At 29.3% G+C, this 19,592-nt stretch overlaps 1 pseudogene; it reads left to right on the top strand.

Annotated features, from left to right (window-relative positions):
* LOC141460376 (cystathionine gamma-lyase-like) overlaps nt 1-16,856 on the top strand; it is a 20,124-nt pseudogene extending 3,268 nt beyond the window's left edge.
* The last annotated feature ends 2,736 nt before the right edge of the window (nt 16,857-19,592 follow it).

Below are 19,592 nucleotides of genomic sequence, written 5' to 3' on the forward strand. Positions count from 1 at the left end.
TTTTAGTTTTATGATTAGTATTAGATTGATGATAGATTCAATGGGGGCCCAAAAACTGAGGATTAATGAAAAATATCTTATCGAACAGACCTTGTAATTACTTAATCACTAATGACTAAGTTATTAGCAGAAAATTTTATGGGTTAACGAGATCATGTTGCCTTTAACATATTTACAGGAAAAATCCCATTAAAAAAGTAAATGTGCTCTATTCTAATATAACATTTATTCCAAAGGGACAAAGTAATGTAGTTACTTGTAAAAACCTAACCTTTCCCCATCCAAATAATTTCTGGATGCACCTCTGATTCGTAGAATCGTGTTCCCCAAGTTGACGATCTAGTATATAAGAATGGTCAAATTTGATCTAGCCCTTCAAAGTTGTCAATGAGTGCAAATATTTAGGTGTACCTTTGTTGTCTAAAGTCGCTCAAGCATTTCCCAGAATCATAAGCTTATTGTAATTAGAACGTTTAGACGACCAAATTTGGTATTAACAGGATACGGTCAGATTGTTGTAGTCTTGGTTACTTAAAGTAAAATTTAGTTTTCATATTTTGGTCTACCTCTCCACCGTAGGTTATGCCTGCTAAACTTGGGAAGTACGACCAGAAAGAAATAATTTTCAACAATTTTTCATTAAAAAGTTCTTTGCGTTATGCCATTGTTCCCAAAATCATAAGACTTATCAGTTAAACTCATTGGTCCCAAATTGTCTTTGGATGGTAATAACATTAAATTTCCAAAACTGCTGCAGCTCCTTGATTATCCATGGTAAAAAATTGTTTTTCTGGAAGTAATGAACCAAATTAATGTTCTTTAGTTTCAAAACTAAACGCATCATGTAAGTTTTTTCTTTTTCTATTCATAATATTTTAAACAGTTCAATTTGTTTCAGAGAAAATTATCTAAAAGATTCCATTCAAGCAAGAGAGGGATAGTTTAAAGAATGGTTTCTTAATTTGGAATGCAAACCTTTGTGATAATAAACTCTTAAATGGTAATAAGTAAGTATTTATTTAGATAATATAAAGTGATAAATATAGAATATAAATAAGCCAGAAAGATAATTGGTAATTTCAGTAATACTTTTTAATTATGCCAAGTTTTAGACCCAGATCTAATTAATTTAAATTAAGCGTTTTGTCGGGTCGTTTTTAACCTCTGTGTGTCTTTATTTTCTTGAAGACTTTAGTTTTGTTGACATAGTCTGAATGTCTTAATATTACCCCAGAGATATCATTGTCCGCTTTAGTTAATACGTGATTATCTTTTATTTTCTGTCATAACTTATTTGCTGTTCGTAGTTCCTGATGTCTGTTTAGTTCTGTATTTTCAGTTTTGTATGTATATCTTTAATAAAATCAGTCGCTAACTGTTGTGCGTCTTCTTTCTCAGTAGTAGTAATGTTACGGCCATTCCTGCTTCGATCATTAGTTGTTCAGTGTTTTGATGTGCTCATTATTTTTTTGATTATGTTTAAGTCCTTTGCCTTAAGAAATTACGAATGTCTAAACAAACACCAAACGAAGTGCTTGTTGAATGTTTTTTGTTATAATTTTTTTTTTTAAGATTTTACTTATTTATGTACTTTTTAGATAATTTGAATTACTTATTCATCATTATTTCATTGTAACATAAATAATCCCCAGTACAAAGAAAAAAAATTATAATTTTGTGTTCTTTGGATCAAGTTCGCCCCTCCCTCCCTTATGTAATAATAATTTTAAAGCAATACAAATGCACTAAACATGCAGAACCTTTTATTAGGTAATAGATTGAATTAATTTTTATTTCATTATTTTTGCCCAAACATTTACGATTTATTAACACTTTGAATGGCACTGACAACATGTAGCCTTCTTGACTTAGCAGGTGTAGTTCAAGGTTGGATCAGAATTGGAACAGAAATACTTTGTCATTTTAAACCAAATTAATCTGTTTGCAAGCAAAATTAATACAGAATGGTTTAATTTGGTTGTTATATATTTGAACTGCTTGAAACAAAAAAGTTCTTCTACAGAAAAATATTCCGATTTCCGCAAGTTGTGAATTTAATCAATATTATTATTGTAGCATTCTTTATAAGTGTCCAGTGCTTTTATCCATGGGCTTTTCTAACCCTCTGCTAGTTTGCAGCTCAGTAATGCTCAGCTTTCATGTGAATGATTACCTGTACGGGGCTCGTACTTTACATCCACCAGAACGATGGAAAATCTTAGATGGTTCTCATCTACTCCATTTTGGAGAATAAACCAGTCAGGAAAAACTCTTTCCACCACTTATGAAAATGTTCATCAGGTAATCTTACCCATTATTTCCACCCTTGCCTTGACTAAAATTTAATTAATAGGTTCAAAGTAATCCAACAAAAACCAAATTCTATTTTCATATAGTAATTTGAATCGTACCATTTGTATCTGAAAAAAAAGTTTTAGTTTTTGTTGAAATAAGGTTTCAATTTGATTGTAAAATTCAACAATTCAATGTGTTTTGTATTTTGCAATCACATTTATAAAGTAAAAAATAAATCTAGTTTATTCACTCTTTTAATCTTTCTTTCATTATTCTACTTTTGAAGTTTTTTTGAAGTAGTATCCTTGAAGTAATCATTGATTTTCTATTTTATTATTACTTATAATGGAATTGTTTATTCTTTACTGTGTAATGGCTAAAACTCCTATAATTATTTTACATATTGCGATTAATAGAAGAAGTAAATAAAGTTTAATAACATTTTGCATATTTATGAATTGCAAAGGTATGGATGTGTAGACAATTTCAATTTAAAAAAGCAACAAAAACTGCTTTTATGAGCGCTCTACTGGGAAGATCGATAACTACTTAGCAGTTATTAGTTCTCAGTTCCTCCGCTAGATCGCAAGGGTATGTAGAATTTGTTTTTAATTTCATGTAAAACATGTAATTTTTTTTTTTTTTTTTTTTTTTTTTTTGGCGCATCAACAGCTGAGGTTATTAGCGCCCGGAGCTTTTTCCTGTGCACTGCCGGCCTCCGGACAGTGTTCTCTCGTTACAGACAACACTGTCCATCACCGGACAGTGAGCTGTAAGAAGCTCCTAGGAAGAGAAAATCTAAGGGCTAGCTGCTGGATTCGAACCCGGGACCTCCGCGTGGGAGTCCAGTATGCTAACCTCATAGCTAATCCCTTCCCTTAATTATTTCCATTTTTGTTACCAATTTAAATAACTTTGATAAGATCTTTAAAAGTTCCTTAAACAATGATTAAGTGTAAGTGTAGAGAGTCACCAACATGTAAATGTTGGTAAGTGTGACATTACATTGGACAATTTTATTTAGAGGGTGAAGTGTTAATTTCATTGTACCATCAGTATCCAAATTGCAGACAAAAATTGTTCAATTATAAAATTGAAGACCTATTTTTTGAAAAGTAAAGGTACCATGGTCTTTAATTAATTATTATTTTTTTCTTTATTACAGTGCATCGTTTCTCGACCTTTCAGCCAATAGTTGGCGTGCAGTTACCCTTGGAGGTCCGTTCTTTACATCCAGCTATACTTCCGCAAATGTGTTGAGATAACTCTCATTCATTTCTACATCCCTGGGAAATCTACAGACATTACATTGTAATGTGAGACAGGTAATTATCTCTTCATATGTAAAGCATTAAAAAAACATAAATAAATAGCAGATTAATAAGTCTTGAATCTGAATTAGAAACTGTATTTCTGTCTTTTAATTACTGTATTTTCGTAACAATTGATCGGTTTGTCTGTGTAACCATATATCTTTAAATATTCACACATGTATTTTTTTTATATCTAATTTAGTATTAATTATATATATTCAAATATAAATCAACGCTGCAGCTTTTATTCCGATATCACTATTTTTATTCAGATTTAATGTGTTATAACGTAAACAAAAGAAACAAAAATTATTTAATATTAAACTCAGTAAACACTTTATTTTATTCTGTAATATTGAATTTCAGATTAAAAACCGCCAACATGGGAGTACCATCTGGCAAACTGTTCCTTAAATTTAGCCAAAAAGTCAAAAGACGTTGGAAAACATCTATCCAGTAAAAAAATTAAGAACGATTTATCGTGCAGGAATCATCAGTTATTAAAAAATTATGTGGTTAAATATGAGTGAGTAAATATAAGTTAAAATATGAGGTAAATATGTGGACCACAACACTCAAATGTGAGTGTAAGGAGGTCCTATATAAGTCTTACTGCCAACATGGTTAAATTTGAGTGAAAGGCGGTTTATATAATCAGCGATACTTGATATATGAAAGGTCCTAAAATGTCAAATTTATTCTGTTTATTTTGCCAATTTTGCCTCAGTATGGTTATATTTTTGCTAGTATTTATTATATGATCTTTCTGAAAAGAAACAGTTTCAAAGACCGTTGTTCTGGTTGTTTTTACACTAATGAGAAATCACGATCAATACGAGTATCAGTACTCTACTTCACAAAAAAAAAGTATCGTAACAGAAATAAGATTTTTCTAAAAGTTTCTGGTATCTTGAGGGCTATTTTGTACTACAGAAATGATCTGTGGTAATATCATTTTTATCTTTAGGAATATTCTTCGGAAAAGTAACCTTTTTTATTGTAATAATGTTTTTTAATAATTTATTTTATTTATTTTTTGGTAGAAGAACTTCCAACTCAAGAACATTACAAAGATCTTACTTCTCAGAGTGCACTCAACAAATCCAACCGGATTCTGAAACTACATACTTGATTCTTGGATTGACGGAAGAAATGATTTTAATTGAAAAAAGTGATAAATACCGAAGGGTATGGAATATGTTGAATATTGTGAAGCAACTTAATGGACTTAATAAAACTTTTAAAGGTACATCAGTGGATTTACAGATTTCAGGTATTGTTGAAACTCAAATAACTATAACTATTCTTAGCGTACTTGTTTTATATTACTAGACAAAAGTGCTTCTTTAAAACTTAATTCAGTTAGCTAAATCGTTCTGTGAATTTCAATGAGAAAAGTTTTAATTTCGCTGGAATTATGTTATCATGTAATTGGAAAATACGTTAAACGCGAACTATATTTTTGAAAAGGAAATGCAAGTATTTCCGGTCGAGTTAAACCAGTTAGTTAATTCTATTGATAAAGGTTCAATATGATTGAATAGTGGTGATTCTAAAACTATACCAAATTTGAATTATATTTTTTAGACAAAATAACCCGATTGAAATCACAAAAGTATTCTTGGATATGTATTTCAATTTATTGTTTTAAGGGTTATTGTATTTGATTATTCTTATTTATTTATTTTGTGGATGATTTAAATGTTCGTTCTCTAATGTAGCTGTATTGCAATCATATTTAATTTATTCAATAGTAAAAAGAAAGTTATATTTTTCTCTAACTTTCTTAAATGAAGATAAAACTCAGGTAACACTTGATTTTAATTACATCTAATAATGTTCATTTTCAGATTTAATACTGCTGTTGCTGGAGTAGTGGCAGTAGAAATATTCATCAATCAATGTCCAAGTGAAGGAGACGTAAAGGACGTTAGGGATCAAGTAATGAAGCAAGTATTTTGTAGTTATTACATGTTTATTTTGCCAAACGTTCATGCGAATGATTTTTATCTTCCAATCGTCTATCTAAGTAACTATTTTTCAGTCACTTTGACTCTTTAATAAATTTTCATGAGAAAAAGGTTGAATTAGGTGGAAAAATGAAAAGAACAAACTATAAATGAAAATGTAATTATATTTTTCATAAAAAATATCAAATTACAGTAGTTACAATGTATTCTTGTAAATTTATTCATTGTCATTCACATATACAACGGTTTAAATGATTAAAAAAACAGTGATTTAAAAGTAAATATCTTTGATTTAGCTTTATTTATATAATTTTTTTGTAAAAGACCAATCAAATTTAGTATTCCATGTAATTGCTACAGCTTTATGTCCCTATAACAAACAATTTTTAATAGAACACATATTATTTTCGGCTATTACATTAATAAAGCTCACAGTGTGATTATAATTTATTTATTTTATTTTTTTAGGATTTTTGGAGAAATGGCCTTCCAGCTTTCAAGATAGCGCCTGCATTCGAATGAAGGCTTCGTCTCTTTCACCATTACGCCGGCTCGCAATTACCCTTGAGAACCCTTCTTCAAATCCAGCAGCACTTCTACATTTAATTTGTGGTTTCACATCCATTTCTACATTCCGGACAATTTAAACGATTAGAAATTCTACCATGCATTCTTCTGGAGCTGTGTAGCAGGTAATCTTATCCACACCTAAAAACGTTTAGAGAATTTTGTCACAAAATAAACCTTTTTTTTCATATAACTAAATATTTTTCTTTGAATTCAAATGTGAGAAAAGTAATTCTGTTAAAGGTTTTAATTAGGTAGAAAAATACAGCGTCGAACATTCATGTACGTGATACTGTATTTTACAATCCAATAAGTCGAGCTAAATCTATTTGATTATATTTTATTAAAATTAGAATTCTGACTTAACTAAAATATTACACATACGGAATCCTTATTCGGTTTCATTCGTTTTATTTCAGTATTTTGACTACATGTTTGACGATTTAGTTAACATTTGGTATAACACACCATGTAAGCTTCCTTATTTAGTGAGAAAATGTTGGGCAAGTTGGGAACGTGATCGAAGGAGAAGTACTGCTTGAAGAAATGGATTACAGAATGTTTTAATTCCTCGATTTCTACAATCTTTACACAAGCTGTGAATTTAAAGTTAAAATAATTAATGAAGCATTCATTATAAATGTCCATTGCTTTAATCCCTTATGGTTCTCATCCATTCTATTTTGAAGACTGAAGAAGTCAAGGAAATCTACCAACCACCTGGCCTATGGAAATGTTCTTCAGGTAATGTAATCTATTATTTACTGCATTCAATGTGTTATAGCATGAACTAAAATCATTTTTATGATGTTAAATCATTTCCTTTGTATCGGAATAAGTGATGTTTCCACTTTCGAAGATTAATTTAAACGTACATGTATAAAATCAAATGAAACTATTTTTCATCCAATTTTTTTTTATTATTATTTTTGAATATTTGTTCTGTCTTTATTGAGATTAAACTTTTTTTCATCTTAATTTCATTTTCACAAAACGTTTTTATTTTATTCAAAATGGCTTATTGTTGAGGCTTAATAGTAGTTGAACAATTTTGTGCCCAACAGTACATATTACTCAGTATTAAACTCAGTAAACCCCTCTTTCATCTTGTCACCAACTGGTTAAATGCGAGCGTAAAGTAGTCCTACAGAGGACTGGAGAGTTACCCATTTAAAGACATGTTTGTAAAAACTTGATATAAAAGTATTATAACAAAAATTGTATAATTTACTTTAAAAAAATTTAAAAACGAATTAATTAATGTTTTATTTATTTTTCTGTACTTTGACAGAAATCGTGGGGTAGATACTACCTTTCCAATTGTCATCGAATTCTCTCTCACCAATCAAAAATCTTTAGGAAAATAGTAAATGCTCTTCGGTTCGCTTTGATCTTACCATTCACACTGACCTCAAAATCTTTTATTCTTTTTTCCAGATTTCATTTTATTGTTTTGAGGAAGCTCTTACATTTTATAATTCTTAACGTATATATACTGAAGAATTACTTCATTATTATATTTAAGGAAAAAGTTGTATATTTAAAGAAAATTTCAGTATGTAAGTTGTGACGAAAGAAATTTGTGAATGCTCTCAACTGAATTGAATTCGTTAGTGTTGCTCATTAGTTCATCGACTAAACTAAGTTATGAATGTTACTTTTTGAAGTTTGACTAAGTTTGTAGATTGTGTTGGCTTTTATTTTAATCGATCTTGTAGGTTAAACCGAATAAATTCTTTTTAGTTTTATTACCGCTTAAAGTTCATTAAACATTTTTATGTATGTGAGATATCTTTAGTTAATAGAGCAGCTCATTCGGTTTAGCGTAACCTTAGTGTCAAATTTCTATCTACTTTCACCATTTCAGTTCTATACTCATTCAACCTATCTATTTTCAGATAGCAATGTTTTTTAATATTTTTAGCTGTTATTTGCAAATTTTATATCTATAACAATTACAAAATTGTCAGTATTGTAGTGAAGTTCAGAATTTGGTAAAACGTAAGCGCGATTCCTGTCTAAAGAGAGTCACAAACAGATAAACGTCTAATGAGAAGATATAGGTTTTTAAGAAATGATCAATTCTTTAGTTTAATCACAGTAATGTTTATTCAATTTTTATAATATACATAAATTGTTACAGAATTTTTTTTCTCTGGCTTATTGCTAGGTAAAACTCAGTAAACATTTTAATTATTTTTATTACAATAAATAATGTTGATTTTAAGAATAAATACTGTTGATACCAGGGTACTGCCTGCAAAACTGTTCATCAATGGAAACCCAAGTGAAAAAGACGTAAAACATCAATCCAATGTGAATGCATCAATAAACATTGGTTAAGAATCTATAAAAAAAAAAAAAAGTATGTAATTATTGTACTTAAGATGCATGTGTTTATCTCAATTCAAAATTGCATGTTAAAAACGAATTATTTTGTTGCTGAATAAAATAGTCATAAAAAATGATTTTATTTATTTTTCATTTTAATCTTTCAATTTATATAAAAAAAACTAAAATAAGACTAAAAAAATTAATAATATTGTATTCAACTTGCAAAATATTGAAGAAATAAGAAAAAATGAAAAGGAATACCTACATATTAAAGACAAAAGCAGCCAAACCAGCAGTTAAGAGCGCTCTATCGGCTAGCTTGACAACTATTAGCTACTATTAGTTCTTACATCTTCCACTAGATCGCATAGGTATGTAGAATTCATGTCTTTAATTTCATTCTTTACATTTAAGCCATTTTAATTTTCATCCAACTGTTTCTATGATCACAGTTTTCTTGTTTTCATTCCTCTATTTCAATGTAGCCTGATGTAATCAATTGAATTCAAAAGTGGTGAATGTTATTTGAGTCACTTTTGGATAATTTAGGGTTATCATTCATGAGTTAGAATTCGATTAAATAAAATTTTAAATTCTTAAGTTAATTATATTTTAGCAGTATAAACTTTTTTTTACAGATAAAGTAATTCTTTTTCTTTCAATTTGGATGCGTAAAGTTTTAATTTGTTAAAAAAAGAGTTTTAATCCTTCCATTAATTTCGGCCCATTCAGTAATTCGCCAACCAGCAGTTACTCCTCTTTGCTTCTAGCAGCACTTCTGCAGTTGAAAATAAGATGATTCGCTTTCATTTCTATGATCTGGATAATGTAAGGAACTTAAAACATCTACCACCCATTCTTGCGTAGATGTATTTCAGGTAATCTTATCAATTTTTAGTTAATACGACCTTTGCATTTTAACAAACTTTTTTCATATAACTAAATCTCTCTCTTTAAATTCAAAAAAGAGAAAAGTTGCAATTTGATTGAAAGAAAGTTTTAATTGGTTAGAATAATATAAGCCAAACGTTCATGCGAATGATTTTTATCTTCCAATCGTCTATCTAAGTAACTATTTTTCAGTCACTTTGACTCTTTAATAAATTTTCATGAGAAAAAGGTTGAATTAGGTGGAAAAATGAAAAGAACAAACTATAAATGAAAATGTAATTATATTTTTCATAAAAAATATCAAATTACAGTAGTTACAATGTATTCTTGTAAATTTATTCATTGTCATTCACATATACAACGGTTTAAATGATAAAAAAACAGTGATTTAAAAGTAAATATCTTTGATTTAGCTTTATTTACATAATTTTTTTTGTAAAAGACCAATCAAATTTAGTATTCCATGTAATTTCTACAGCTTTATGTCCCTATAACAAACAATTTTGAATTGAATTAAAATTTCGTACAATAAGTAGATTGTAAAATGGTTTATTGTAGCTGAAACAACAGTAATTTGATCGAATTTTAAAAGTTTAAATTGCTTTTGAAGGGACTCATTTTCGGCTATTACATTAATAAAGCTCACAGTGTGATTATAATTTATTTATTTTATTTTTTTAGGATTTTTGGAGAAATGGCCTTCCAGCTTTCAAGATAGCGCCTGCATTCGAATGAAGGCTTCGTCTCTTTCACCATTATGCCGGCTTGCAATTACCCTTGAGAACCCTTCTTCAAATCCAGCAGCACTTCTGAGAAAAGTAATTCTGTTAAAAGGTTTTAATTAGGTAGAAAAATACAACGTCGAACATTCATGTACGTTATACTGTATTTCACAATCCAATAAGTCGAGCGAAATCTATTTGATTAATTTTTGTTAAAATTAGAATTTATAACTGTAATTTTTTTGCGTCTACTCAGATCTAATAGTTTTCGGGAAAAAAGTTGCTGAAAATGAGCTAAAAAGCAAAAGAGAATAAGAGCCAGTTCTGTTCATAAAGACTTCTAATCATTAAACAAATTTTGTATCTACTCGTATTAAAGCTTTAATAAAGTAATGGGTTTACAGAGATTTCATTTTTTAATATTTAGGGTGTATGTATAAAATTCTTTATGAACTAAATGATTTACTCCATTTTCGTCTTACACTTGGACAATGCGATTAATGCTAGAAAATATTTTAATCTCTTTCAGGGCTACGAATATGGTAGATCTGGTAATCCTTCAAGAGCTGTTCTTGAGGAGTGCTTAGCTTCATTGGACGATGCAAAAAATGGTTTGGCATTTTCGTCTGGATTGGCCGTAGTCATTGGATTGTGTGCACTGTTAAAAGTGGAGATCACATTATAACAGGGGATGATATATACGGTGGAACAAATAGGTTTGTATTAAATAAAAGTTTATCTAGAAAGATAGCTTGAATATCAGTACAGTATTAGTTTATTAAATATTTAAATATAAAATGTAGAAATTTCTTTTTACAAGCATTAAAATTCGTTGCTGAATTCTTTAGATTAATAAATAGAGAAGTTCTTCTGATTTGATTTTTTGTGCATTCATCACAAACGAATTAATTTTTTTTTTGCGTCAAAATCAATTGGTTTTTTTTGGTCATAAAGGAGATATTCTAAGCTAGTGCACCAGCCAAAGTAGATGCCTTTTTGTGGTTCTTTCTGACCATCTCCCTACTTGGTGCAGGTTAACTCCGCTTCCTGTGTAATCACTCTAAAAATATTTTTTACTAGATTAATAGTTTTTGAATAATGGAAATCAACTTTTTTTTTTAATATCTGTGTTTCGAATATATATATATATTTACTTCAATTGGTTTAGTGCTTGAGAATTTCTCTTTTAAGTGGAAATTAATGTGTATTATTTTGTGGTCTCAGATACCTGAGAAATGTTGCCAAAAAGATGGGAGTTGACACAACTTTTTTCGATATGACTGCCCCAGAAACTTTGAATGAAGTAATCCAGCCTAATACTAGAGTATGTATATTTTTTTCAATTTTTATATTTTTATAAACATTTATTCCAAATGGATTTTAGTAATATGTTTATTTATTATTTTTGTTATTTATTTTTTGAAGCTCGTTTGGGTTGAAAGCCCTACGAATCCTATGATGAAAGTTATGGACATACCTAGAATAAGTGAAATTATTAAAAGACATAATCAAGATATTATATTTGTTCTGGACAACACTTTTTTAACACCGTATTTTCAGGTGAACGTTATAGTATTTAATTATTCGAGGTTAATTTTATTTTAAACTTACATAGGATTATCAGTTGCCTACACGTAGAGTATGTTCTAATGTTTTGCTTTATAGATAGTTATTTTTTGACTATTTTTGGACGCAAGATTCAGGAAGTATAGGTCTTGAATGATTGCCAGCAACAAGTTATTTTTTTATTATTACCTATGTATTTAGGACTATACTGTTTATGTTTATAATTAATTTAGGTATTTAATTAGCTTTAATTTTTTATTATTATCATTATTTACTTTTGTTTTCATTTTTCAGAAACCATTACCTTTAGGAGCTGATATTTCCATGTACTCTTTAACTAAATACATGGATGGCCACTCGGACGTAATAATGGGAGCAATGACTACAAATAATGAAGATCTTTATAAAAGGATGATGTACTTACAGAATTGTAAGTTTATACTTCTGTGCTTATTAAATATTACAATCCTTATTTACTATAAAATAATGCAATTAATCGAGATAGTTGCAGTGTTGATGGTAACCTTATAAATTAAATTATGTTATTTATTTAAACAAAGTAATAATATTCTGTTTTCTGCATCGGCTTTCGCCACTCAACCAGTGACTTTCCCTATATCTTTGTTCACTCAATAATATAATGTTTGCAATCTAAAATCTAACAATCCTCCATGCGTCTTATTTACATCTACTGATCCTAAACCTTCATCTCACCGATGGCAGGACTCCCCATTTTTTTTAGCCTCACGGTACCAGTACTCAATTCTTGCCTTTATGGCACTTTGTCGCATTCGTCTCTTAATGGATTTACGAAAAAATGTATTTATATTATATTGATTTAATTGCTGGAATATATCAAATGTCACCTTTTCGAAATAGTTGTATAAAGTACCGTGCATTTACTTTCTTTTGAATAACGTTGGCATATCTTTTTATTATATGTTTGAGATCTTATTTATTGCCCTTAGCGTATAGGGTAAAGATCTCTGGTTGATTCTTTGCAAATGTGATCCACAAACTGATCTTAACATACTTATTGTAGAAATATAAGCCTGTACTCATAACTTGTTCTTAAAAACCACCGTCCTTTAGATAATTCGGGCATCATGATCTTATAGGAACTACTCTAGTTGCTGTTATTGTAATCTGCCATTTCTGCAAGGCTTGCTTGGTAATCTTAGATCTCATATCAGTAACAGAATATTTATATTACCGTTGTTGGTGGTAAGCATGTCTTCTACCATTTCGCTGCTCTAACGCCGTCCCCTTACAAAACTAATAGGGTCCTTTCTTCTTTGAGTTAAGGGTGGCTGTTATATCTTTAACTAATTAAAGGATGTTAAAGCAAATAATCTGTCTTCTCTTTAAAAGGTTTTTTTTTTTGTGTAGCTACTAATAGTAAAATAATTTTTACAGAAAATGTTTTTTTTGTAACAATTTTAAACATTTTTCCGTTTTGTTTAAAGCAATGGGTATCGTGCCATCACCTTTCGACTGTTACCTCGTAAACAGAAGTCTTAAGACTTTAGCCGTTAGAATGAACCAACATATGAAGAATGCCATCATTGTCGCCAAACACTTGGAAAAACATCCTTCAGTAGAAAGAGTACTGTGCCCTGGTACGCAGATAAATTTATTTTATACATTTTACAGGGATAAATTTTGTTAAGTATGGAAAAATGAATTGATTTTCTATTTTCAAGCTCTACCCAGCCACCCACATCACAGTCTAGCTAAAAGACTTTGGTCAGGAAGCTCTGGTATGATGTCATTCTATATAAAAAATGGAAATTTAGAAAAAAACAATGCATTTCTGTCATCACTTAAAGTGTTCATATTAGCTGAATCATTAGGAGGTTTTCAATCTCTTGCAGAATTACCGTAAGTACCTGCGATTTTGTCAAAATTATAAATAACTTAATAACTTATAAATAAAAAAAATCAGTTTTATAATTGGTATAAAAGCTTTTAATGATTTTTCAATAATCTACAACCTTTGACACGCCTTAAATTAAAAAACAAAAAATTATCTTCTTCCTTATAAGTGAATCTTATGTATAACTCTAATCAACTTTTATCTCTAAGTAGAGATGATTAGAAGAATGGTGGTAAAATTAATTGATGGGTTGATATAAATATAACCTTAGAGAAAAAAAAGATGAACTGTCAAGGACTCAATAATCTGAAATTCTCATTTCAGATTGAGTGGATAACTTCTTATTTTTTCCGTCATCTAGTATCTTGATTTTATCAGATTTGTTCAGAGATGTCATCTTATTTCTGTTAAATAATGTATTTTATTAAAAACTTTATTTGCTTTTTATCCCACTACTAGGAATTATTGCTATCTAGCAGATGTTTTATTTCGACATTTTTTTGCTTGATTGTAAATTAACTCGTAAACGTTAATGTATTCCTAACAATGAACCGTGGCTTTTACAATTGTAAAACAAAAAATAAAGCTGGTTACTTGCTTGCAGAGTAACGGCTCCGATAGCTGTTTCTTTTTATCTTTCTTGCAAAGTTGAGAGAAAAAAGGTTAGCTCATTTCAGAACTAGGATTTAACCCAGACGAGATTACCGGAAGTAGTAGCCGATTTCTGACGTCAAGAAGGTTAACTATGTCATGATTTTCTCTTAACTAAATTTACATAATTACTGTTCATTATTTTTGGTGACTGAATCATAGTTTCAATAGGATGAGGAAATTAATGCCAGTTTCAGTCATGGTAAACTTTATTATGCCGAGCTTTCGACCTAGGGACTAGGGGTCATCTTCAGGACTAATTTACAAAGTTAACAATGTTTTACATCATTAGTTGGGGTGTCTTCTGTCTTATCTATCCATTTTTCGATCTGGTTATTGTATGGTAATCTGGAGCATCTTTATTATTTCGTTGAAAATGTTCTTTTGTTTCAGTAATCCGTTTGCAGTTATTGCAGTTGTCAATAAGAGCAATGCTTCAAGAGCTGAAAAAAAACAAAATTTAGTTTGGGAATTCTTCTTTCCTTACTTTAATTACAGCTGGTTTTGATTGAATATTGGACACATTAAAAAAATAAATATATGTAAAACGCTATATTGATTAATCTAAAAGATAGCTTGAGACGCTTTGATCTAGAAAGGATTGCGAAGTCTTCCTGTGGTAATGGTAAGAGAAAATTAATAGTAAAACTTAAAGTTTGACTGCAGTGCATTTAAGTACTAAGTCACCTTTGAGTAAATCTATTATCACCTTCAATGTATTTCATATTAGTATAAAGTAATTGCAGAAGATTGAAGTCTTACTCTTGATTGATGGATTCAATAGATTAGCATGGTTGAGGAATAACGTTAGATTGGTATACAACTTTTTACTCCACATCTTCAACTTCTTATAAAAATAGTTAGTTTTTATTGATTTAATTATGGAGATTTATTTGAAGAATTTATTTATATGAAGAATTTCCCTCGCTTGTTGTACCAATATTATTGTCCCATAATTATTAAAATAGTTTCATAAGATTGGTTGGTTCTATTATACATATGTAGCTTGTGAAGAGAGTGTTATAAATATATTATTTTGGTATTTGCTTTATTTAAATCAAAGAATAAATCAGAAATTGAAGTCCTTATATTTAAATTACAATAGAAATGTATAATTCTATACATTCTGTTCTCACTTTAAAATTAGAAATGGGGAAAAATAAACGTTCAAGAACGTCAATGCTATCTAGTGGCAATAGCTTAAACTAAAAAGATGTAATTACATAGAAACTAGTTCCAGTGATCACCGCTAGGTAGCATGAACATGTACTTTGACACTCTTAAAGTAAACATTAAATAACCTCGTAACAAAACAACTGACCGGTAAGGCAGTGGGGTAAAACGGTTATTCGGTTTTCACCTAAAATACTCTATCATGTAGAATCAGTAATAATTTGCTTTATTTATTAAATGTTCTTCACCCACGTTGATAAACATTTTATACCGTCACTATTTTAAAAAGAAGTTTTCCTCTAAAAAAAATTTCCATGTTTAAAATTCCCTGTTTACCTTATAGTTTGATGTTTCTTTATTTATGGTTGATAGTTTTAAGTTGATGCTGTTGTAACTAACTCAGTGAGAACTTTACATACCTTTGAAAACTGATTGTAATATCTATTTGCATTAAGCGATAACTTCCTTGGAAATTAAGAAACTTCTTTTTGAATCATTACTGCGTCAAAGACTTCTTGCAGGTAAGCAACATTTTTTGTGTATACTTTTAGTTTTAATTACGTGTTGAACCGTGTCTCTAAACATATTTGAATATTCTGGAATATGCTATGTCACTCAGAAACAATACTAAGTGACAGAACAGTGTCCATATTAAGGCTGTTCATTACTTTTTTAATATGGTTAAATCCGCTATTATAACTCATTTCATTATTTTGAAGAATCCTTCTATACTTCAAGCAAGTACGACCGTATTTATGAGATAATTCGCATCTATTCTATTTTGATAATAAACTAAACTAGATTCTCTAATTGTGGAACTGTTATCTATTATTTACTACGTTCAGAGTAATACTACATAAAATAAAACTTTTTTCATCTTATCTTTGTAGCTGAAAAAAGTTTTAATTTCTGAAAGGTTTTAATTTGATTGAAATTCTGTTACTCCGTAAAAACTAATTATTTTAGGTACATAAATATTGTTGATTGTACATAATGTTGATTTTCAGATTAAAAATCTCTGATACTGGAGTACTGCCTGCAAAACTGTTCATCAATAGAAGCCCAACTGAAATAGACGTAAATCATCTGTCCTAGGAGATTTTTATGAAGAATCAATTAATAAAACAAGTATTTTGTAGTTACTATATGTAATATGCAAGTTAATTTCACAATGTAATTTTAGAATTTTTACTTCAAATTACTTGTTCTTTGTTTTTAATAAAATGTTTAATTTGTTTGCTGTATATAAAAAAAATATATATAAATTTAAAAAAACAATCTTATTTATTCTCCTTTTCATCTCCAGTAAAAAGGAAAAAGTTCAAAAAACTTCGATAGCGAACAGACAACAGGATGAAAGAAATAATTTCCAAAAATAAAAATAAACTGTTAAAGATGATTTATTAACATGTTTGTACAGATTTATTGTTAAAAGCATTTATTAAAAAGAAAACAATAAAAAGGAAAACATGAAAAGAGATTAGAAATAGATGCGACAATGGAAGGAATAAAAAAGAAAACCTTTAAAAAAAGGATAAAAAAAAAACATTAGAAAATCCTCTTAATTTCGATGTAATGTTTCTGCATTTGATAGTTAATATTAAAGGCAATCCTGGAATGTATACGTTAGGTCGATCAATTTTGAAAATCAAGAAGTATAAAAACCATTGTGAAAAGTAAAAAAGAAAAATTAGTTTCAAAAATGGCCACAAGGTAGCAGCACTTACTGGACCTGTCAACTATATAAACACATTTTAGTTCACATATTCGCCACTAGGTAGCACTAAAACTGTGTATGTACAACTGTTAAGATTTCTCTTCAGTACGACTTGAGCATTGAAGGGGAGAAGGTCGCTCTGTCGCTCGTCACCTCAAACATATCTACTCTTGTGCCCCATCTCAATCATCAATATGAAAAAGGTATGATAACATATGTCTGTCTACTCTAAAAATCACTGTCGTAAACGTTACATTAAAATTCTTCATTTAGAATTTTAAAAAAATATTCGAATTATCAAATATAGGTACCATTACATATGTCTGTCTTGTAAAAAGTAAGCATTTTTCTAAAATATAATAATCACTATCACAAATATAGATGACAGTTCTTCTATAAGAATTATAAAAAAAAACTATTCAAACATTAAATATAAAATAAGGTATTTCAGGAAGCCAACAAAACAATAAAAATTAATTGCCCCGCCCTCCCACCCTGCAAAATCATTCACCTATATACTCTAGCTGTACTATTGCACACTCGAGAAGCAAGAAACATTTTATGCATTTTTCTCACCATAAAACAACTTATTTTATCTTACCTCCGGTATCAATAATTAACACATACCTAATGCCATCTAAATATAATGTTGCCTAATTAAAAAAAAGCTCGAGCTACATAATAAATAATAAAAACCACGGAGTTAATAACGAATGAATTGCAGTTCTAACAGTCACTCCTAGCTAACAGAAAAATCACTATTTTAACGATTAGATTTCTCTTTCTAGACATTTGAGGCCTTTTTTAACTGTTTTTTTTTTTATGTTTTCTTTTTACGTATTTTTTTCATTATTTTTAATTTCTTATTATTTAAGAGTTTAAAAGGAAAAATAAATACAATATTATTAATTAACTACTTTTTTTATTAGTTAAAAATAATTTATAAAAAAATTTACAGTAAGTTTTATAAAATCTTTACAGAGTTTGGGAAAACTTCAATCGACTGGTACAAGACTTATACAGGACCTTCTTAAACACACATTTAACCAATGAAAGGAGTCGTCAATATGATTAAATGTGAGTGAAAGGAAGTCCTATATAATAAACCAATGCTAGATTGTAATTGTGAGGTCTATCATTTTTAAAAATAGAAACTAAAAAGCAAATTGAACTTTTATCACCGTTTCACTGAGATGCAGTGGTTTCTGTATAAGTTAGTTAATAATAAGGCTATTCTAGTGTATACAGCAAGGGAAGATCTGTTGTGAAAAACAAGAATCAAACACCATTGGAATATGTAGAAATCGTCCTCTAATTTCACTCGAACACTCCTGTTTAGTAGTTAATAGTTAATATTAAGGCCGATGTAAGAATGTACATGTAGGTACGTTTAAGTATGAAGAAATAACTATTGGAAAAAGTGGAAATTTTCTCCTAATTTCACAGGAATGCTGATGTTTTAGCATTTTATAGTTAATATAAAGGCTAATGATACATTATACATAGTGGGACCACCTCTTTTGTTAATTAAGAAGTAAAAAGTATTGAAAAAAGTGGAAAGGGTCTCCTAATTTCACTGAATTGCAGCAATTTCGTATTTGATAGTTAATAATAAATGCTAAATTACAAATGAAGGGTCGATCTATTTTGAAAATTATAAAGTATAATCCATTAGAAAAAGTTGAATTTATTTCTTAATTTCACAAGAATATCGCTGTTTCCGTGTTTGAAAAGCCATTCCAAGATTGTGCAAATTAGCTTTAAGAATTATAAAGTAGTGTGGCCCGGGGAGAACAGTGAAGTTGAAATCTTGTAATTCTTCCTCTGAAATTTAATAAAAAGGAACCTTATTTAATGATATTAAGTAACCTATGTACGTATTACACACAGTTGTTTATGTATTTTGGGAGAATCGTTTCGAGTTTTGGTATAGTTATACTTCGTAGAATATAGCCAGTGTAAGAAAAAATAATAAGATGACAATGTTAGGGCTTGAAAAAGGTGTGAAATATATCGAAACTTTGGTATTTATACATGATGGTGATTTCGGCAATTCAGATGGACTGGCTTCGTAGATAGGACTGATAAGAACTTGCTAGCTCAGTGTTTCGCTGGTAATGGACTATTTCGTAACAAGAATGAAGAGGGTAGTATTGCTTACAACCAGGAGTAGAATGAGAAGTACTTGCTGGAGCAAGTGTGTGAACAAGACCTTTCCTTTTGTATCCTCTTCATGAGGTATTTTGCTTATTTATGTCACTTGGCCCTTTAATTTTTCACCTTTACTTTAATATCCACCAAGCACTGTTACAATTCAATTACTTTTTCTTGCCTATTATAATTACAAGGTGTTACGATCAAGACATAGAATGTTATTCAGTTTTCAACGGATATATTTGTTTTCTATAAATGTTTTTATGAATCTTCAAGTTTCGTGTATGATGAAAATCAATAAGGGAAAATTCAAATATTTATATTTAGTTAAATGGCTCCTTTGGCCATCTAACTACAAATTTA

Source organism: Rhodnius prolixus, unplaced genomic scaffold (assembly GCF_049639745.1).
Source record: "Rhodnius prolixus isolate KJV_2025 unplaced genomic scaffold, Rpr scaffold_6, whole genome shotgun sequence".
In the NCBI taxonomy this organism is placed as follows: Eukaryota; Metazoa; Arthropoda; class Insecta; order Hemiptera; family Reduviidae; genus Rhodnius; species Rhodnius prolixus.